Source organism: Dermacentor andersoni, chromosome 4 (genome assembly GCF_023375885.2).
Source record: "Dermacentor andersoni chromosome 4, qqDerAnde1_hic_scaffold, whole genome shotgun sequence".
In the NCBI taxonomy this organism is placed as follows: Eukaryota; Metazoa; Arthropoda; class Arachnida; order Ixodida; family Ixodidae; genus Dermacentor; species Dermacentor andersoni.
The window spans coordinates 164,919,031-164,925,576 of NC_092817.1; the positions used below are offsets into that span (position 1 = coordinate 164,919,031).

Consider the following 6,546-nt stretch of genomic DNA (forward strand, 5'->3'; position numbering starts at 1 on the left):
GACATGCTGCGAAACAGCTGTTGCAAAGCCGCTGGTGAAGGCAATTTCCGCAGCACTGCAGTGGTACAGCCGAGTTCCACCTGTATAGTGACAAATCCATATGCGTGTTAGCAACTCAGTAGTTGCTGATGGTTTCATAAGCTTTACACTACACAATAAAGTAATCTAGACAACTTTGTTGGAACAAATGCACATAATTAGGACACCACTTAAACACTAACACGATTAATTGCCCCCAGGATAGGAATAACTTTAATAAAGTGCCGGCAAACGACGATTTAACGAGTCGTGACGCTGGCCAAGCGTCGACACGGGGTTATACTCTACTCTGCACTAGCCCCGTTGGGCCCGTTTGTAGTGGGTCACGAGGCTTGTGCTTTTCGAGCGCACCCCGGGCCTGCTGGACGGCCCATAGTTGTGAGTCCTTGTCTGTAGACTGCAGTGCACTTTGAAGTTCTGGCGGGTAAGTCCTGGAGGTAGCTGCCGTCGGGAACCTGGCACAGTCCCACATGATGTGCCATTGGTCCGCCGGACCCGCTGCACAAACACCACACAGTCTACTCGGAATCTCTCACTCACTAAGGGATAATACTACTGAAACATCGGTAGAGAGCTCAGATTAACACAGCCCATAAAGGACAAGCGTTCTTTGAGGAAAACAGCTATAACAGCGGTTAGTTTTCTTGATCATTTTATGTGGTAGCTTTGATTTAAATGTCATGCAGTACTATAAAATACGAAGTGCCGCATTTCTAGCAGCAGAAGGCGTCGTCAGGCTCATGGTACAACAGATTTTTGCACTGTTTGTCAGTAAGCCGACACATACAAAGAAAACCGAATTCACGCATACATATAGTGTCAAGTGCACTTCTCCTTCTGAAAACGCATCCACCAGTTCCAATGTTGCTGAAAGGAAAGGTTATATAAAGTGCGAGATTGCATGGAACTGCCACTTATGACTGTAAATGTATGGTCTGCTGATTGCAGAGGTAGTCACATGCTATTTCTAGTCTCTTTTAGAAGCATTACTAAAGAATAAATTAAAATCTATTCATAAGTCACGAATTTCATGCATCCACAGTTTGGCTAAATAACCTGTGAGAAAAAGACATGTTTACCTGGAATAGCAACCTTTTTTCCTGCTGCAAAACTTTCCTTCGAATAAATAACTTGACAGCGTAATAATATATTGTGTTGCTTGCAACTACTTGCCGGCAGTGGCGAGTTAGTGTTTATATCCGACTCATTGGGCGACAATACTGCCAAACACAAATGCTTCACGAACACGAGAACACGTCCCTCGCAGAGAATAGCAACCATATATGCCTCTGTGAGACATGATCGCACCTTTGTGGTCAAAATGTACATTAGAACGACATCACCATCTCATTAAAAAAAAAGCCTCCGTACAAGGCAGCCGCCAACTGCATAATGTGAAATTGCAACTGATGTCCACATACTGGTGGCCTGTGTTTGAGTCACTTTTGGCAGTTGACTGGGTGCTGAGAAATGCACGTCCTGGGTTGTCCCTGCAAAACATACAGGGTTCTGTCAAATGTTGAAAATATATATATGTCGGCATTTCATCAGTCGCAAAACAAACGAGTAAACTAATAAACAACTGTAATGTAAACAGAGTACACATCATAAGATAGGCTGTCATAAGATAGGCGTGATAGGCATTACGCAAAAAACCTAATGCATAGGAAATACTATATGTATTTTCACGAAGCTGACACACAATTTAATTCGCTCTAGGTTTTTCCGTGCAGTATATTCAAATTATTATGTCTCGTGGTTAGAGCAAAATGAGTGTAAATTACGAACTAAATTATCTACCCTGGAAACTTGTCTTCAATATGCACCTGTGCGCGCTTCGAACGAGTAGCGTTGTAAAATTTACGTACATGGCATTTAACATAGTTGCTGAACACGGATTTCCTTTGCCCTGTGTCGTGTACAGTGAGCTACATATATCTGCCCCCCCCCCCCCTTTTTTTTGTACTAGCCATACTGCGTGCCACTGCACATATACGCACGTCAATAAACCTCACGACACAGAAATAAAAAAAGCGCCAATCACCCATGCCTGCATGTTGTAGTGGGCCTAACCTAACCAAGCATGGGCTGTTGCTTTTTATAGTAAACACAGGCACCGTGCTCATTGCAAGTATGTATCATGTCGCTAAGCAAATATGCAATTTCATTGTACAACTATTTTTTTATCACATGGATATATCTGTTGAGAGGCAAGACAAAAAGCAGTCATTTCTCAGAACTAATCAGCTTTCTTAAAACACATTTTTAACTTTTCAATGACACTTGCTGCTATGTGTTTGTCTCCAGAGAGCATACTTGATTTGACTTTCCAATCAGAGACATTACATAAATATACCATGTTAAGATGACTGCCTGGAGCACGTGAGAATTTTCATCTTCGTGTAACATACTGTATCATGATTTTGTTGACATTTGGTCAAATGGTACACCCAATATACCCACATACTAGTTTTCTTGTCCAAATAACATGCCAATGTATTTTGATTTTTTGGCATTGGCTCCTCTGCACTACGTGAAGTCGCGCTGCACTGGCTCTTTCACATCCTCGTGTCCTTGCAGCTGCCTTCTTGCGTTATATAAAGCGGGTGCCTGAAAAATATCGTATGCAAAAGTCAACACAAGGGCATGGTACAAAGCAACATCAAGACAGTCAAGGCCATGGCAATAAAAAAGTCTTAGCTCTTAGTCTTCCTAGTGAAATGCATGCAAAACATCCAAATGACTGCAACAGTCAACTGCTAAACTAACTTCAATTTTTAGATTTAAGCAAAAAAACAAATAAACCACAGTTCATCCTTGTTTTTCATGAATGTTAGAATACTCCTGCTAATGAATAGAATATTGCTCATCTTCAGACGTCATAGGTCTGTCATGAGTCTGGTGTATCGCAAACACCACTTGTGACACATCCTAAGCACGTGCCCAGTGTGCCCCCCCCCCTCCGCACCATCCCTGGTTGTGCCACTGCTGAAGCCATAATTTGAGGATTATAGCTGCAAACATGATGCTCAGTAGGGATGAAAATATTGTCCTTCAGCTCAATGGATATATGGATGTGCCTATAAAAAAGGGCAACAAGGCTTGTTATGGCAAGCTTACCCACATTTCAATACTAACAAGAAAGTTCACTGCGACCTGCATCTAAGCTTACTAAATGGCATGAACTTATTTTCATGCATGAGGTGCGCAGTGGAGTTCATTTTTGACAGACCCGACTACTGCTGCAGTTTGAAATCTAGCATTTTAGATTCTTGTAGGCATGTAAAAGTTGCAGTTAAACCGCAGTTATTAGTTTATTACACCAACCTATTGTTCTGTGTACGACAGACTGGTAACAGGGAATTAAAGCAACATTTCATTTTGATATTTTATTTCTCTACTAAAAATATTCAAGCGATAAACACATCTTGATCTGCCATGCTATAGCAAAATGCACACATTACGCTTGTAACCCCCAGAGGAAGGCTAATTTAGCTGTTCATATAACATAACTCTGACACGCCAACTCATATTAGCAAATGCACAGGCATGTCCAAAACAATAGGCGTATGCAAAGCGCCCCTGCAATTGTAATTCCACACAGCAGCCGTTATATTCGATGCCGATGCGTAACTAGCTGCTCGACAATTCACCGAGTTCGTAGACATAAGCATCCTTTCAGTTTCGCACCGTGCACGAAAACCGCAACAGGAGACAAAACCAGACCTATAATCACACAATTTCAACATGAGCAAAAACAGTTCAGTCTTACGGATAAACACTGTGAGAGCGATTTAGTGCGCGACGGCGACGAGCGACGGCGTCGAGCGACAAAACGGGCCGTCGCTTGAACAGAGGGCTCGGTTCTGGAAATCTAGAAATCGTCGCTCGTCGCCCAGAAGTGCTATGAGCGACTAGCCAATAGCGCGAAGCCGGAACTGGATGTACATACATCGCTCAAATACTACCGATTGTCGCGCGGAACGAGCAAATGATTCAATTTTTATACGTGCAAGGATAAGAACGTACTGCAAGACCTCCGGAAATATTTTATGCTACTTTTTATAGCAAAATACATCAACGTAAATTACTAAAGCACGCGTCACGCGTGACTGCAGCCCTCATGCCGGCAACACCGGGGAGGCGTCGCTCAAAATCGTCGCTCGCACGGAGTACGACTTGTAGGCGACGAGCGAACGCGACAGCCATCTCCGTCGCGTCGCTTGTAGCTGCCGCGCGCAAGATCGCTTATATGGGGTTTATACTTTTTTCAGCATAAAACATGGATTCCTCATGCGTTTTCAGTAAGTTCAAGATAACGCGCCCAACTGACTTCTTGCAGCATGCAGCTGAATGCCTGCGGCAAAGTTTCTAACTAGCACTGGTGCTGCACGTAACTTCAGTGGTCGCAGATTCCCCCTGCGCGAGACACCGTCAAGCGCGCGGTTTACTTATAAAATAAAAGCATGCTGCCAGCAAAATGACGCCTTCTGTTATGTGATTCCTTAGTTCAACAGCGTTCCGTACACAGTAGACTGCCAAACTGAATAAATTCAAACACACAAAACGCACGCTAATCACGCTCCGCATAGGCTCGGAATCACGGGCTGGTGAACTAACCATTTTAAGCGTCCTCTCGCCTGGCGTCTTATTGAACATACCATAGTTCTGGCAGCGTTTGCGATTTTTAAAGCTCTTACGGACAACGGCAAAGTGATAAAATCACATGCAGTTATCGCGACGACTGGCTTTTTTGATTGACATCGAGAGACAGCGCGTACGCCTAGTCCTTTGTCAATCACGTCGCCTAAGCGCAGCGACGACTTCCTGGCGATAGCATGACATATACGGAGAATGTGCACCTAAGTCAGAATTCACTTACCGTGGAGGATTTGTTGTTATATCCAAGGCATGACGAACGACTGTCGTGTTTTCGTGGCTACGCGAGATGGCTGACACGATCTCCCTCGGCTGGCCTTTGCTCGCTGAAGGATCACCTTTCTCCGTAGCTGTGTTGTTCCGCGATCTTGAGCGCGCGCGCGCGCTGTGGAGCCACTCCGAGTGAAAAAGTAGAGCGCTCGCTACGCGTTCCTTTGAACTGCGGCGGCCTTTTCTCTTAGAAGCAAAACGATGTGTTCTTTAAAGAGCTCAGCGTGCATGAATGATACATTGCCATGTTCGGGACCAGCAACCTACAGTTGAAGCAGAAGATTACGCTACGTTTTGTTTTCTATTGCCGCAAGATTCTCTCTTTTCAATTGTCGCAAGAGTCTTTTCACTCTCTCTCTCTGAAGGGGAGAGTGAAAAGCACATTTCACTCTCTCCTTGGTGAAGAGTGAACAATGCATTTCACTCTCCTCGACATTTTGCGAGAGTAAAACGGCGCTTTGAAGAGTGAACCGGCAGCTTCACTCCTGCGATACCCTTCCTAGTTTTTAGAGTGCAACACGAGCGCCGCCCACTTCTCTACTCTTGTGTCCTGTCTGCACGCCTCACCTCTGTTTTGCATAATGAATCCTTACCAACTAGCTCAGCTTTCTGTCGTTCTAAGTCTCGATGCACTCGATTTCGTCCGCATTAGGCTCTCGCCTCTTGATTACTCCGTGGCACAGAAATACTCGGCATCAGGCTGTTTTTCTGCTGTGGCCTTTGTAGAAGCATGATTGTTCAAAGTGCAACAATTAAACAGATTCTTTGAGTTGCTTGTGGCTTCGCCAGTACAATTCCGGTGCGCTGGTCCGCCTGTCCAACAATTTCCTACTGAAGGGAAACCTGCAAATAAAAACGCCGCTCCGCATGTAGAAAAACGCTCTACTTTGACGCTTCTCAAACGATTGTGATGCCCCACAAGAGCTGCCTACTCGCGTGATATTCCCAACAAGGAGATACATTCGTTTACTTACATGTGAAGGTATATGCCTGGGCACTTCGGGGCTTCGGTGGCACAGAAGTCACGAGTGTGCCATAGCGTCCGATGTCGACGCGCGATCGCATGTCAAACCTAAACTGTACGAAACTACTACGCGTCCAAAAAACAGATTAGAAACCGAAATTCGCGTCATCCTTTATTAAATGAATGCGTAGTTCGTGATTTACATAAGTCACGGACTTAGTGATCGCTTTCTGTAAACTTAATATTAACCCACCACCTTCATAAAACCTCAAGTATGCGTTTTTAGATGACAAAGCATACGGTGACCTGTACTTGTTTTCAGCTCTTTCAATAGTAATTGCGCTGGCCACATTGACCAGTAGCAACAGGGCGGCGCCCTAGAGGTTCCCACTTTTCCGGCCCAGCTTTTCCTCTAGAGTTGTTCTACTAACTCTATGGCGTCAAGGGCGTGCCTCCTCTTTCGGCAACTATCTTTATATCCTCGATCGAATGCGAACAGGGTACATGCGGCGCATTCTTGCACCTACGCTTTCGCTCAAACGAATACGTTAAAATACAACAAATAAAATAACGAACCTTATTATTTCTTTAAGTGTCTGTTTTTCGTTTGAATG

General features: G+C 44.4%; 1 long non-coding RNA gene across 1 annotated transcript; it reads right to left on the reverse strand.

The window, feature by feature from the left end:
• Window positions 1-209: 209 nt before the first annotated feature.
• Window positions 210-5,020, reverse strand: LOC129382087 (uncharacterized). The gene is made up of 4 exons (XR_008610162.2): window positions 4,922-5,020; window positions 2,507-2,649; window positions 1,461-1,529; window positions 210-537 (listed from the first exon to the last, which is right to left on the reverse strand). It is a non-coding gene; the product is annotated as an uncharacterized lncRNA (long non-coding RNA).
• Between the last annotated feature and the right edge of the window lie 1,526 nt (window positions 5,021-6,546).